This window comes from Pseudorasbora parva, chromosome 25 (genome assembly GCF_024679245.1).
Source record: "Pseudorasbora parva isolate DD20220531a chromosome 25, ASM2467924v1, whole genome shotgun sequence".
NCBI lineage: Eukaryota > Metazoa > Chordata > Actinopteri > Cypriniformes > Gobionidae > Pseudorasbora > Pseudorasbora parva.
In genome coordinates, this window is record NC_090196.1 from 12165508 (window position 1) to 12182165 (window position 16658).

General features: G+C 37.9%; 1 protein-coding gene across 4 annotated transcripts in view; it reads right to left on the bottom strand.

Moving 5' to 3' along the window:
• The window catches only part of LOC137064956 (zinc finger protein 469), a 419911-nt gene that overhangs the window by 118386 nt on the left and 284867 nt on the right, over positions 1-16658 (bottom strand). For all 4 annotated transcript variants that reach the window (XR_010901582.1, XM_067436517.1, XM_067436516.1 and 1 more), the window contains one exon: positions 6267-6348. The gene's annotated coding sequence lies outside the window, so the exon portion shown is untranslated. The remainder of the gene's footprint in view (positions 1-6266; positions 6349-16658) is intronic.

Consider the following 16658-nt stretch of genomic DNA (forward strand, 5'->3'; position numbering starts at 1 on the left):
CATTAGCTGAAGAGCCCAAATAAGTTCCATCACGCTCTCCTTTCTTTATATTTATATCCATCAATGCATGCATTTTGTCATTATTTCAACACATTGTATCAGTGCTGTATTACCATGTCATGGGTAGGTGTACTGAAGGTTTTTCTTTCATGTTATTGTTGCAGCATGGAAGTATGATGTATTACTTGACAGTTGATTAAAAAAATAAATCAAGGCTATGATAGTTAACTAAAACCATTAAAAACCTATTCTAAGAAAACCTATTTTATTTCAGCTTAAAGGAATAAAAACTATATATTCTTTTTTTTTTTAATAAATATAAAACTGCAAAATTACTAAAACTTTAAACTTGAAAATATAGATTTTATACAACTGAATATACATTTAATTTTAACATTAAAATTGATTAATGTTTAATTAAGTTTAAATCAAAAAGTAATCAACTCACAAGAATAGAATAGAATAGAATAGAATAGAATAGAATAGAATAGAATAGAATAGAATAGAATAGAATAGAATAGAATAGAATAGAATAGAATAGAATAGAATAGAATAGAATAGAATGGGATTTTGGACGAGTGAGATGTCTCTGTGGATGAAGCTGACAAGTGTTAGCAACCAAGTAACTAAAATCTTTTTGCTTGTCATGGAAAAAGGCCAAATTAAAAAGTTTTTGATTGTTGCTTTATGTTGTGTTGGTGATAGAATTGAGCATAATTGAACGTAAAAATACAGACTTACAGCTGATGTCTTTTCAATAAAAGCTATCATCGTCATCTTCTTCCATTCCAGGTAGATTTATTAAATATATGTGTCATTGACCCTGCACAGTTCATATTCAATATCTAAAACATAATAACACTAAATTGAACTATTATAGTCACTGTGTCCTGAGTTCTGTCCAGAATCACAATTGCTCCTCCATTTTTCACCTTTTAATAATAGACTTTAAAAGATATGACTTTCCTTCGAGGCAATTCAATGTGTCTCCAATTGACTTTGCCACCATCTTTGAGGAAAATAGTGAGTGGAAGCTGAAATGTTCGGTTTAAGGTTCATGCTGTAATATTAATACTTTAAAAAAAACAGACTGAATACATTCACAGGGACTCAAGTTCTGTAAAGTGTGATCTTAATGTTGAGCCATTGGTCGAAGTTTTGGCCATCTTTTGTTAGTTTTAATATTTAAAAATAAAATCTGTTTTCACGTTAGTTTCACACACCGCAGCAGCGAACACACCCCAACAGCTCTGGACTAAATTTAGACTACAGACACGAGAGCGCTCATGTGCGCGAGTCCGCGCAGACAACAAACATATCGACCAATTTGAATTCTGCACAGAATGCTGCATTTCAAAAGCGATATGGAGGAGATTATGATGGTTAACAGTGTTAGAGGAAACTGGCTTTACCAAACAGAGAGAGAAGGTCCGCTCTTGCCCTCTAGTCAGACTGTATATTAACGAAACGCTATTGGCTGTTTCAAAAAAGGGGAGGAGCTGCTAACAGCTGAAGCCATTTCAGGGGAAATCACGTCAACACATTGAATAATGCGGCGCGTTTCAAGGCACTTCAGAGGGCCTTTAAAAGACTTGAAAACCCTTACTTAAACTTAAAACTTTACTTTAAAAAACCCTTGTACAAATTCCTAGTGTATTGTATATTGTATTATATAAAATAAAGATTTAGAAAGATTTACAGTGGCAGCTCAGAGATGTACAGTAGCATTTAAGTATGAATTTGAATGAATTAATGTAGGCTAAAATTAAAACTACATAGTCTTCAGTATACAACATTGATTAAAAGCTACTGTATTAAAGGTCTTTTGTTTTGTTTATATATATATATATATATATATATATATATATATATATATATATATATATATATATATATATATATATTTATATATATTTATATTTATACTGTTGTCTGAGGTCAACTAATGATGTTTGTGTGGTTTTTACATTAAAAAACCTCATAACTAAAAAGTAATAGACTATTTTCTACACTGGTTTTAAGGGTCTCTCCAAACCACTGGGTTTTGATGGGCGTGCTACACTGGAGACTTGGAAGTAAACGCCCACGGTTAGGATTGGATAAGATTTGCATATTTAATGAGCTTCGGCCCTTGTCAGTTCACATGACGGAGAGGAGAGAGTGAGGGAGAAGCGGCAAACAGAATGATTCTCTCGATCACAGGGCTCGTAAACGTCTTTATCAAAGAAACACAATGATTTATTTCTCAGCGACTCGCAATTGATTGGAATATTATTTAGATATTACACATAGCCCACAAGATCGGACGATATAAACGATATCAATGAGTCGGTGGGCGGGGCTACTGGATTACACTTTCTGTATAGGTGGTGTTTCATCGCGCAGTGACGTCAGAATAACGCACAGGACCGTTTGCTGAGCTTGGTGTCTATAAAAGGAAGTTTTCAGCTCTGAAACTTACAGAATAATCTTATATTACCATGACCTTTTAAATATCAAAAGCTCAAGGGAAAGTTGATTTCTCAATTCATCACCCCTTTAAAAACAAAACTGAACTATTTTAATGGCTGCAACAATGTAAGCCAATGTAAGCCAAAAACAAAACAAAACTCAGGCCGAGATTTCTGATACGCTGTCGGACAAAACCACACTACGAAAAGCATTAAACAAGGCTTCAGATGGCACTGATGCCCGGGGAATACAGAGACGCCTCGCTAGAGCGGCCAGCCTAGGAAAGCGACTTTCATTTGCTTTCCTCCACCAGTCAGGAGCTTGTACTACTGCTGTATTGTAAACTTTCATCTTTTACATTTAATCATCTTTCTTATTTTGCACATAACTTTGTCACCCTTTCTGTCTAAATGGTCCCATATGCTTCTTTCCCATTGCTTCATTTTGCGAAATATGTCTGTGTCAGAGGTGTGGTTCATTGCATATGTCGAAGCGCCCCGTGAGTAAAAAACAACAACAAAAAAATGTAAACCGTTTAACTGATCGTGTCAATCGGTCAAAATTCTTACTATCGGTTAATGGTTAAACGGTCAATATGAGCATCCCTAGTTGGTTCTTTTCCAGAATATGCTAAAATGAGGACCAGACTTGATTCTGCTAGTCAAAGTCTCAATACATGACACTACACTGTGCCTAAAACAGCCTTTAGCACTGATTTTACTCAGTATAGAGTGCATCCACCCTTAGCTTATGTAAATATACATTAGGGTAAACTAACTCAAAAAACAGACAATTCTCTTGTTGACAGGACCCATCAGACCTGAATAATACATACTAGCTAACTAATGACAGGCATAATCAGGTCACTGTCAGTTATTCCACTGATCTAATATCAGACCCTTTAGTTCCGCATGAATACCTGTATTAAACAGCATGTCTGAAGTATATGAGTTTTCCGTTGACGTTCTTCCTGCGGAATAATACAGAGTCATGTTTCAAGTGCTGCAAAAAAGCATTTAGATGGTTTTCCACCTCCTTCCACTGAGAACTAATGACATGATCTATCTGTCAGTAAATGCAATAACCATAGGCTGTCACTCAATACTAGGGTCCCGCCCCCTTCATGCCCCTCCACTCACCCTGGAGCATTCTAGGCCTGTCAATAACCCTTAAGAAGGGAAGGAGGGGAGCGGTTTTAAGAGGTGAAAGACAAATATCTCACTCAGCATGACACTGAGTGGTGGGTTTTCCCTCATGTACTGCATGACTAGATTAAACCTCAAGACAGCATATATAATGGAGCAGTCAATAACTACCACGGCTCAGAATACAGGCCTCTAGGTAGTCAGAAACATAAGTAAATGCCTCAGAGGCTGTTTATACAAGGCTGGAATGATGAAGGTTAAAGTTCTGTAACTTGAACACGGTTGTATGTCTATCAATCCCTTGAGAGAGAATCAAGTTCAAGAAAAGAGTCTGGAGTGCTTTAAAGGCAATATGAATTCAACCGAAAATTTGTATAATCAAATATTTTTTTTTTAAAGTCATACGATTTCAGGTACAATTCGTTACCATTTGTGCACTACTTATAATATCATAAACTCATGTTTCAAAATCCAATCCAGTGGGGGATTTTCATTTTTTAGTGCCATTTTGATGGTCACACAGCTTTTTTCTCTGGCACGATCCAAAACCCAATGAAAAAAATCTATCTTTCAATGTTAATTATCAAATTACTGTCAATATTGTTCGGTAGTTGCATGAGCTGAAACTGACCAGTGAATAAACATTGGGTGAAGCGAACAAAAAGCTAATAAACTGCGCAACTTGAGAATTTCAGCACAAAACATGTTTTCATCATATATAGTCAATAACACCACGTAGTTTATACTTGTAATTCGGTTCGCTTGGTTCATTTTTTTTTTTTCCGGACCAAAAAACAACAACAATTAGTCCCGATCCACTCAGCGTTCACATTGTCATTTGAACACTGAAATTAAAGATACCAAAATGTGTAAAGGAGTCAAAACAGCGTCAGGAAACCCTTCTTCACACACACAAACAGAGGGTCGCATATTTAGGGTCGCATATTGTGACATCATGTCCCGTTTTTGGTTCATTTACATGTCTTTGGTCCATGCTGCGTTCATATTTCAGTCGAACCGCACCAGAGTTTGTTTGAAGGCAGAGCGAGAGCCATCTTTCTAGTGGTCTCGGTCCATTTGTTTGGTGCGCACCAGGGTTCAAATGACAGCGTTGACACTAATTTAAATGAACCGCACTAACAGAGCAATCAAACTAGGGTTCGTTATAAATGATCCAAACATGCCAAGTGTTAACACTCTAAAAACAGCACATGCAAGTAAGTGTCAACGACCACGGCGCAATTTTAAGTGTATTCCCCGAAGGCTTCTCTCAAATCCCATGCACGCACAAATCTCTGCCCTTGAAGGTACAATCATTTAAAACCCTCATTTAAAGATTTCTCAGACTGTCAACATGAATATACATGCTTCCAGCCTCTACAGCTCCCCCAGAACAGCACACATTTTGTTTTCTTCTCAAGCCACAAGAGTGATGTGCCCAGCAGATAGCCTGTTTTCTTAAGTTTGATGCTTATGTCCTGCTTTGAAGCCTGTTTTCACATAGACAAGTCAGCGACACCCTAAGTAGACATGACATATTTTTTGCTGAAATAGGGTCCCCAACAGGGCACGGCTTATTAATAGACATTTTTCACTTCAGCCAGTGCATTCCTCAAACACAAAGCTTCACTTTGAAGAGAAGATGGATCGCAGCAGATAACTTAACATATCTGACATGTGGGAGACAGATTGTGCTTTATAGGAGCGCGAAGATGTGAATGCAATTATTTCATTCCGCTTGATTTCAGTTGTATGGGTGATCTGCAAACATTCAATGACACGACAAAAGGTCCTTTTTTACAGACAGTGATGTGTGTGATGTTAACAATGCTGTAATAATGCTGTAATAATACTGTAATAACAGTCCTGTCACTGACGTCGCCGTCGGTCTGTCAGCAGAGTCTCTGTAAGTCACACATTTCAGCTTAACCTTTGGCCTCGCTCTTTGATGAACTTACGAGGGTGTGTTCACCGTATCTCTCAACTAGTCTTTATTAACTTTGGGACATTTTGTATCCCAAGGCAAAAAGGTAGGTCAAGCCAAATTCAACTTTTTAGCATGAAAAATACAAGCGACACAATGACAACTTCTTTTCATATATATATATATATATATATATATATATATATATATATATATATATATATATATATATATATATATATATATATATATAAACAGATGTTTTATACATTTCCGATAGGGCTCCTGTCATAAAAAGAACTATTACTATTTAAAAATAAAATGAAAGAATAAAAAAATACATATTAATTTTAAAAAAAAAAGTATTTTCAAATGTCTATTTATGTGTTAAAATTATTTATTATTTTATTGTTAAATTGAACAAGACCTATTTTAATTTTTTTAGGGTAAAAAGAGTTAAATTAGGGTAATTTATTCCTTAATTATAAGTTTTAGTGGCACACCTAGTTCTTCAAATTGCCAAATTCCTCCTGAAGAAAAAAAAAAAAAACTCCACCAATGAGCATTATATTGAGCTACATGCATCTCATGGCAGTATCTGAAGGGTTAATTCCTGCAGTGGCTCCAGTCTGCATCATAAAATTAGATCCTTTGAACTTGCCATGGCCGGAACAAAATATGTAAATAAATGTAAAACACATAATCTTTATTTATCAGAACAATGCCAGACAGATGGATCGGCCCACCTGGGAATCCTGCCGGCTCTCCAGATGTCCAGTTCGTTGTGATCTGCAGGCCAGATCCGAAAAAAAGGACCATGAGCGTCTCCTTAAAGAGAGGGAAAAAAGAATGTAAAATGAATATTTTCCTCCATTAATCAGTCGGACATTATAACAGCAGTCCTATCAGACCGATTGCCAAAAATGGAAAACATTACAACTCTGATCAGTAAATCTTAATTAGCGTTTACAAATCAAATACTCTATAGGTGCTATTCCACCCTTAGGCCACAGTGGCCAAGCCGGTATGGATATGGTATCATTTTCCACTCTGGGGTTGATAATGGAGCTCATTGGAATGCATACGCCGTTGTATTGGAAAGGAAGAGTTTGCAGACAGTGTTATGGGGGATGATCAGATATTTCTGTTAACTTTATTATTAATTTGTTTACACATCGCTCAAATACTGTGCCAGCTACAGAGAAACTGGTAGTTAGGCAACAGACAAGTGACCAATTCCTTGCTGAGGAATCTGGGCTGAGAACGGTTTGTCATTGTGCCGTGCCAAACAGGGCTCAAGTGCAAATTTGATTACAAATAAGTTTGGCACCAATAGCTTTTGGACACTTTTTTGAAAAGAGATTTGAAGATGTTTTATAAAATCACTGATTCCCAACTTAATACAATTAAAGTCCCTTTAAGACAAGTCATTTCACTCGGCGGCCATCTTTGAAACTGCTCTCGGGTACGCAAGTGCAGCTCCTCTCTCTTTGAATGGGGAAACATCAAACTTTCCAAACTTGCGACTAAATTTAACATTTGAAATCACCAACAAAATCTGACAACAACTGTCTTCGTTCAATAAAAATCAGTCTTGCTCTTTCTGTCTGATGGCACGTTCGTTTCTGCCATCTCACAGTTAAAGTCCGTAATAGCTGATAATAACATACATTATTGTCATTTTAAATCCAGCTTTACAAGCTTTCAGAATACGTTAGTGCTCTTTTCCTCCATTTTGTTAATTACCTCTTTAGTAAACAAATACATAACCAGCAAAAGCAGCACAGCTTGAATCTTTTCCATACTCGTTATTCATTTCACCATGTAAACAACCTGCTAATGCTAATAAGGGATGAAAGTAAATATTTTTGAGGGGTAAGCTTTTTATTTTTGTAAGAAGTTATGAAGATAATGTTGGAATAATGAGACAGACATAGCCTGGCTACACCCTCTCATCTTGACAGCGTATATTGTCTCAGGCAGTTTTTACTTCAACTGTGCCTGACAGAAGATTTTTTTTTTCTTCTGATGATTATTATACTTTACAGCTAGGGATGCTCAGGATCGGTATCGGCTCTGATCCGCCATTATTTGCCGGATTGGGTATCGGACAGACAAGACCGATCCAAATTTGATACTGTGCGCATAATATTCTGTGTTATTGTTAAGCCCCAGTGCCCCACAAAAGGCACAAAAACATTATAAAGCATCATCAGCGATTCGTGCACTATATTATACGTGTTCTGAAGTTTATTGTGAGTACAGATTAATATTTAAGTCATTAAATTCAAGTTCAAGTCAATGCATTCTCCCTCCGCTGTGGCTGTCAGTCACTCTCCATTCAGCTTTAAACTGTGTCGCGTTCGGTTACGACAGTCAACACGAAACTCTCTCCATGATGATTTATTGTTTCTGTTATTATGCTTGATCTGTAGATAACTGTCTATGGTTTCTCATAAATGACTTTATCTTGCTGGCGTTTATTGCTGTAAATCATGTTACCTAACCCGAACCCTAACCCTAACCCAGTGTTTAACTCACAAAAGAGTGATTTTCAATTCAACACACTAAGGTTTAGAAATTCTACATAGAATTTTTAAACAAAACTGCATTGGTATCGGATCGGTTTAGTATCGGTATTGACCAATACTCCAATATCGGATCGGTTCTAAAAAAATGGTATCGGTGCATCCCTATTTACAACAAATAAATAGCTTTTATAGTACCGTATTAGTCCTGCTGGCTGTTAAAGGACAACTCCAGTGAGAAATGAACCTAGGGGTAATTAACAGATGGTTACAGAGTAGATCATTCTCTGGGATACGTTTTCATGGAAATCGAATGTAAAGAGTTTTATCTTTAAAAACAGATTAGTTTATAACGCTTGTCTATGGGGCACAGAGTAGTGAAATTAAATCGCTAGTTAATACCACTAACAAGGCTAAAAATAGCCTCACACTAACACAGTAGCATAATGAGGGTCCCAACATGCAAACCGAAGCATTGAGAACTTTGTAAGAGTACTAACAGTTTAATAAGAAGACAGTTTATAGACATAGTGCATTACGCGTTCACGGACAGGGGCCATCTTGGAAAACAGTCTCGACTCATCGAGCCACGAGCGCTCTGCTAAGTGATGAACTGTGACTTGGATTCTCATATGGTCCGTTGTTTCCGGAAGAAAACACTGAACACAACAAAGAAAATAAATAAATAATAAATAAAAAAATGTCCATGTTATTACATTTCACAAACTTAATTCCTATCGACCAGCTCACTTAGAACAGCGCTCGTAGATCGATTCATCGAGACTGTTTTTCGAGATGGTGCCTGTCCGTGAGCGCTTAAGGCACTATGTTTACAACGTATCTTCTTATTAAACTGTTTGTACTCTTACAAAGTTCTCAATGCTTCGGTTTGCATGTAGGGACCCTCATTATGCTGCCGTGTTAGTGTGAGGCTATTTTGAGCCTTTTTAGTGGTATAAACTAGCGATTTAATTTTACCACCCTGTGTCTACCCTGTGCCCCATAGACTAGTGTTATAAGCTAATCTGTTTTTAGAGATAAAACTCTTTACATTCTATTTTCAAGAAAACGTATCCCAGAGAACGATCTACTCGGTAACCATCTGTTAATTACCCCTAGGTTCATTTCTCACCGGAGTTGTCCTTTAAGAGTTGCTATGGCTACAGTTAACACATTCCAGCTGGTGGAGAGGACAGCAGGTCAACATTTTTGATGCGGCAGACAAATTGCATGTCAAAAAATGATTGTGATTAAAAGTAAGCGCATGTAAACACCAGATTGTTTTAGGTAACGTCTCATGTTAACAGCCCACAAAATCTTTCAATCTGAGTGATTTTAATCGGAATGACAAAAAATGTGTACGTAAACGTGGCTAGTGGCGTATAAAAATGATTACTGTCCATCACAGACTGGAAGCAGCAGTCGCGAACAGTCCTACATCACCGGACTAATTTGCCTAATCTTCAAAGCACTTTAGACCGCAGTGGAAACGCAGACAGTAGCAGGTCTGGGGGGAAAAATGTTCCTGGTACAAATTGTTCTGGGTAATTTCAGTGGAAATGGGGCTATTGTCCGTTACAAGAAGACATGAAAGAGAGCTCAATTCAGTATACGTGTGTTGTCAGACGCGGCTTTCTGTCAGACACGCGCAAGTTCTTCTGCATCTTCTTGCGCTTGAAATGTTTAAATTGGAAAGGCTTAAAAACACTTTCAAATGATAGACTTTCATGAAGATGCAGCACAGTTAAAGTTACAACTCTCGGCCATCGGCAGTCCTTGCATTTATACACTGTAAAAAAAAAAATCCAGGTCTCCAATTGAAAAATTTCTAGTGAATTTTATTATTTTTAAAAAGTCCATTTATATAAAGCGTAATATAAACGGAAACTAATTCTAGACTTATCTACATTAAAAATTATATTCATAGCTGTAACGTTTCTTTTAGCTTTACTAAATTAGTTTGACATTGACTCCTTAATGTGCAAGCTGTTGCCGATTCTGAAAGACAATAATGTTTCTACCTCATTCATTAATTAAAGTATAATTTTAAACCGTATGCTATGCATTATGAGGCCAATGTTTGTCTTGTACGGCATAATGTTTTGAAACAGTAGAAGTCAGAATGTCCTGTCTGCCTCTGAAGTTTTTCAAAGTCCTTTTGTGGCTTCCAAACCCCATGTCTCTGGCCTATACTCACACTCTATTTATGCAAGAAAATGAAGTTGAACACTTGGCCCCTCCTAAATCCGTAAACTACAATTAAGCTAAATTCCAAGTTTATTTCCAAACGCCGTCCTTGTTCCAGACCATGTGAGAGGCTTGAGTCTAAAATTATAACACTTTGGGTCAGGCAGGCTTTGGGTCAGCCAATGCCACTATCATCTTTCCTTCTACGTCTGTCTGTGAGCATGAGAAGTAGTTAAACATATTTGTGTCATCTGTCATAGGCAGCCACATTCAAGAACTTAAAATACATTTATACAGATGATGTGATTACGTCTGCTGTCAATCCATTCTGTTTTCTTTTATCAGTACGTCTTCAGGTTTTGATTGACAGGCATGTAATTGGAAATCATTGGTGTCACCATGTCATTTCACAGAAATGTTGTCTTTCTTACGGCGACTCAGAGTCAAAAAGGAGAAAACAAAATTTACATTTGACAGGGGAGGAAGGGAGTGTGAGGCCTACATTATGTCTTCATTGCTGTGGTTGGAGAAGGAAGCATACATGTGCCGTCAAACAGTCACAATGTCTGGCACAGTAAATTATATGGATTTCAGCACACAATATTCTTGTAATTCTAACTAAGCTGGGCATACACTGTGCGATTTCTATGCGATTTCAGCAAGGCTACCTGCTCACACTGTACGAGTAGATCGCATGCGATGCAAAGCCAAAGTTCACGATTGATGTGCTCTCACTGTGCGGTCAGGCCGTCGACTGCGACTTGTCTGCTCACAATGTACGGGTGAAAAATACGCAATAAAACCCCGTGCCTTGTTGCAACAATAGACCATGCTGTATTATAGAGAGATAGCCTATCAAATGCATCACCTATCGACATCAAGAGGATTTAGAATTTATGTATTAAAATTATTATTATTATTATTATTATTATTATTATTATTATTATTATTATTATTATTAGAGTAGCCTAGGCCTACTTTTATTATTAAATAGATATTAGATTAATTTGCACCCCCCCCCCCCCCACACACACACAATTTCATAATGCATAATCGACACACTGCATAATAAAATAATAGATGGATTTCTCCTCACTATTTAAAAACATTTAGCCCGATCAAACAAGGAATTATAGGTCTATAATTAAATGATTATCAGTCTATAATGTCAGTCTCAATGAAAAGTAAGAGAAGATTTATCTAAAAACAACTAGTTTAACACGAAATAGGCCTACTTCTCTTCTATTTATTTCTCACAATATGGACCAAAAGAGGAATATTAAGAAAATAATTAAGACAATAGGCTACGATATCAGCATGTTGAATTAGATTGCTCGTTGTCTGAGAATATGCGCCGAAATTGCTTGTCAGATTTTAATTTCACTTTCTGTAGGGAATAATTGACTGGGTTTGAGACTGCGTTTGCACATTGTGTGATATCCACTGACTTGCATTCATGAATTAAAACGGGAAAAAAAAAAGAAAAAAGGACAACATGACATTGTGTCAAGATGGACAACGGTTCCCACTTCCCGTCTTAATAAGATTAAGTAGGCTAAATATGAATTCATATTAAATACAAATAAATAAATAAAGTGTGGAAGTAAAACAAGTAGGCTAGCCCTAAATTAATAATTAAATGGTTAAACTTCTGCTTTCGCGCAGATGCAGTGAGGGAAAACAGGGCAATAAGTTTGTGGTTTTGCTTCAGCTGTGCGATAACCTCACGAGGGGTGACCAGAATTTCTGACACGCCAGAAATTTATCCGACCATCCGAATCGGGAGAGGTTTGCCGCCTCTTGTTTCCCCCTGTACACTGCACGAACACCTCACGACAAACGTCGCCCGATAAACCTGAAAATCGGTGTGACCCAAAAAAGAGTCGCACAAGTTAGAATTTGGCTCGAAATTGGAAGAAAATGGCACAGTGTATGCCCAACTTACCAACATACTGTATATTAAATATTATGGCTATATAGTAAATACATTTGTTCTGCAGTGTAGCTTTATTTAAAAACAATATTTTGTAAATAAAAATTATTTTACTCCACATTCAACATATTATAATCCTTATAATCCTATATATATTATACACTCACCTTAAGGATTATTAGAAACACCTGTTCAGTTTCTCATTAATGCAATTATCTAATCAACCAATCACATGGCAGTTGCTCAATGAATTTAGGGGTGTGGTCCTGGTCAAGACAATCTCCTGAACTCCAAACTGAATGTCAGATTGGGAAAGAAAGGTGATTTAAGAAATTTAACAATTTTGAGCGTGGCATGGTTGTTGGTGCCAGATGGGCCGATCTGAGTATTTCACAATCTGCTCAGTTACTGGGATTTTCACACACAACAATTTCTAGGGTTTACAAAGAATGGTGTGAAAAGGGAAAAACATCCAGTATGCGGCAGTCCTGTGGGCAAAAATACCATGTTGATGTTAGAGGTCAGAGGAGAATGGGCCGAATGATTCAAGCTGATAGAAGAGCAACTTTGACTGAAATAACCAATCGTTACAACCGAGGTATGCAGCAAAGCATTTGTGAAGCCACAACATGCACAGCCTTGAGGCGGATGGGCTACAACAGCAGAAGACCCCACCGGGTACTGCTCATCTCCACTACAAATTGGAAAAAGAGGCTACAATTTGCACAAGCTCACCAAAATTGGACAGGTAAAGAATGGAAAAATGTTGCCTGGTCTGATGAGTCTCGATTTCTGTTGAGACATTCAGATGGTAGAGTCAAAATTTGGCATAAACAGAATGAGAACATGGATCCATCATGCCTTGTTACCACTGTGCAGACTGGTGGTGGTGTAATGGTGTTGTGGATGTTTTCTTGGCTCACTTTAGGCCACTTAGTACAAATTGGGCACTGTTTAAATGCCACGGCCTACTTGAGCATTGTTTTTGACCATGTCTATTCCTTTATGACAACCATGTTTACTATCCTCTGATGGCTACTTCCAGCAGGATAATGCACCATGTCACAAAGCTCAAATCATTTCAAATTGGTTTCTTGAACGTGACAATGAGTTCAATGTTCTAAAATAGTCCCCACAGTCACCAGATCTCAACCCAATAGAGCATCTTTGGGATGTGGTGGAATGGGAGCTTCGTGCCCTGGATGTGCATCCCACAAATCTCCATCAACTGCAAGATGCTATCCTATCAATATGGCCCAACATTTCTAAAGAATGCTTTCAGCCACAGCCACCAGGGAATACTATTTACATGAAAGAGTGTACATGGTCTGCAGCAATGCTAAGGTAGGAGGTACATGTCAAAGTAACATCAAAATGAATGGCAGGACCCAAGGTTTCCCAGCAGAACATTGCCCAAAGCATCACACTGCCTCTGCCAAACTTGCCTTCTTCTCATAGTGCATCCTGGTGCCATGTGTTCCCCAGGTAAGCGACGCACATGCACCTGATGTAAAAGAAAATGTGATTCGGCAGACCAAGCCACCGTCTTCCACTGCTCCGTGATTCAGTTGTGATGTTCACATCCAGTTCTGATGTTGGCGTTGTTTGCGGTGGACAGGGGTCAGCATGGGCCTCCTGACTGGTCTGCGGCTATGCAGTCCCATACGCAACAAACTGTGATGCTCTGTGTATTCTGACACCTTTCAATCAGAACCAGCATTAACTTCTTGAGCAATTTGAGCTACAGTAGATCATCTGTTTGATTGGACCACACGGGCCAGCCTTCGCTCCCCACTTGCATCAATAAGCTTTGGCCGCCCATGACTCTGTCGCCGGGCATCACTGTTCCTTCCTTGGACTACTTTTGATAGATACTGACTACTGCAGACCAGGAACACCCCACAAGAGCTGCAGTTTTGGAGATGCTCTGACCAAGCCGTCTAGCCATTAATCGATTTGAAATCACAAATATAACCTATACATAATGAAGTGTGTTTGTAATAGTTCCATATATGGTTAAAAAGTGAACAAACAACTGCAAATAATATGATTCAGAAATGTGATCTCATATCTAAATATCAAATGAATCAAAGGCTTAAAGGATTCAAAGGCTTTTGAGCAACAATAGAAAACACTTTCACACTTTTTGAGTATACCACAAAAGAGTGCAAGTTTTTACAACGTTTCCATTCAAATGTGTGTTTTTATTGCTTTATTCTTTGTTTTTACGATGTTTACTGTTTATTCTGCATTGGCATTGAGGCTCCGAACCTCCCACAGGCTCTCTTACGCCTTCCGGAAGGAATTTATGAGACCAGAGGTTCATGCACAGCACTGTCATTCCTACAGACATGAAACTGGGACAGCAGTTGCCCTAGAGATTAATTATACCTAACCTGGCAACCCAAAGGGACAAAACTTTATAGTGGAGGTCTGCTTCACTTGTGTTATAATCCAGTCAAAATCAAAGAGCTCTGAGATCAAAAATGAAACACAATACTTCTGTGTTTCATGCTGTAATCCACACAGTGTGCAGAAAGACATGCTTAATCCCATGCAGGTTCATGACATAAGCAACATGTGGTGCAAACCTGCAGAGATCTGATGTAGGCATGATGGAGAAATATGGAGAGATAAGTGGGAGAGAAGAGAAGCAGATAAAAGGACAGACAGGCAAAAAGACAGAAAAGCCTGACAGACTGATGGACAGAAAGAGATACAGACCAGCAAAAGTAGAGGAGAGGAACAGACAAAGAGATAGGATAGACCAATAGAGAGATAAATATACAAATAGACAGAGAGTGAGACAGAGAGAAGCAGATTTGATGGACTATCTGTCTGTCAGTCAGTCAGTCAGTCCCACCGACCAACAGAAAGACAGACAGACAGACAGACAGACAGACAGACAGACAGACAGACAGACAGACAGACAGACAGACAGATAGATAGATAGATAGATAGATAGATAGATAGATAGATAGATAGATAGATAGATAGATAGATAGATAGATAGATAGATAGATAGATAGATAGATAGATAGATAGATAGATGTAACACAGACAGAATAAGATTCGTCACAAACTGCTGGCTAGGAATTTCTGGAAAACAAATCTATTTAAACATTCGTTAGTCAGAGATATGTGGTACATGATTATTTTGCACAAAAAAAAAAAGAACAGATGACCAAGGGGGAATGTTTTTTTTAAATGTTCGGAACAATCTGAATCAAATTAACCAGCTAAGATGACTAGACAATTACTTGGACTGAAACAACCTCTTCAAACAAAAGAGTGCAAACAGGTTTCAGGTTTTCAGACATGAATGATTTGAACCACTCATTCAGTACTTTCCTGCCAAAAATGAACACCATGCATCTCTCAACGCTTTCTGCAGGCGATTCCAGCCACACAGATGCAGTTAGATAAACTCTACATAATAAAAAACATACAACTGAAATTGATTGGTCCTGAAATATCACCTTGTGGTACTCCACTGACTGAAGGAACACGTGTGTCATGCTGTCTGGAATCACCCCCCTTACTGCCATGACTCACTGATGAGTCATTCCCAGAGTAATTCCCACAAACACATATCATGCACAATACTGTGAGTGGAAGAATGAGAATTCCCAGAATTGTATTGTAATCTCAAATGTTTTCAACTGCAATCTCAGCTCTGTTTTCTTGTTCTGGTTTAAGTTTTTTTTTTTTTTTGGTTTATTTTATTTTTTTACAAACTGGCATTGGAAATGTGGCATAGACTTCATTCATGAGCGGTGGGTTAAAAATAATGTTTATATATATACAGTGAGGAAAATAAGTATTTGAACACCCTGCTATTTTGCACATTCTCCCACTTAGAAATCATGGAGGGGTCTGAAATTGTCATCATAGGTGCATGTCCACAGTGAGAGACATAATCTAAAAAAAAATATATCCAGAAATCACAATTTGTGCTTTTTAAACTATTTATTTGTATGCCACCACACCCATGCTTCACAGTAGGGATGGTGTTCTTGGGATGGTACTCATCATTCATCTTCCTCCAAACACGTTTAGTGGAATTATGACCAAAAAGTTCTATTTTGGTCTCATCTGACCACATGACTTTCTCCCATGACTCCTCTGGATCATCCAAATGGTCATTGTCAAACTTAAGTTGGGGCTGGACATGTGCTGGTTTAAGCAGGGGAACTTTCCGTGCCATGTATGATTTCAAACCATGACGTCTTAGTGTATTACCAACAGTAACCTTGGAAACGGTGGACCCAGCTCTTTTCAGGTCATTGACTAACTCCTCCCGTGTAGTTCTGGGCTGATTTCTCACCTTTCTTAGGATCATTGAGATCCCACGAGGTGAGATCTTGCATGGAGCCCCAGTCTGAGGGAGATTGACAGACATGTTTAGCTTCTTTCGTTTTCTAATGATTGCTCCAACAATGGACCTTTTTTCACCAAGCTGCTTGGCAATATCCCCGTAGCACCTTTCA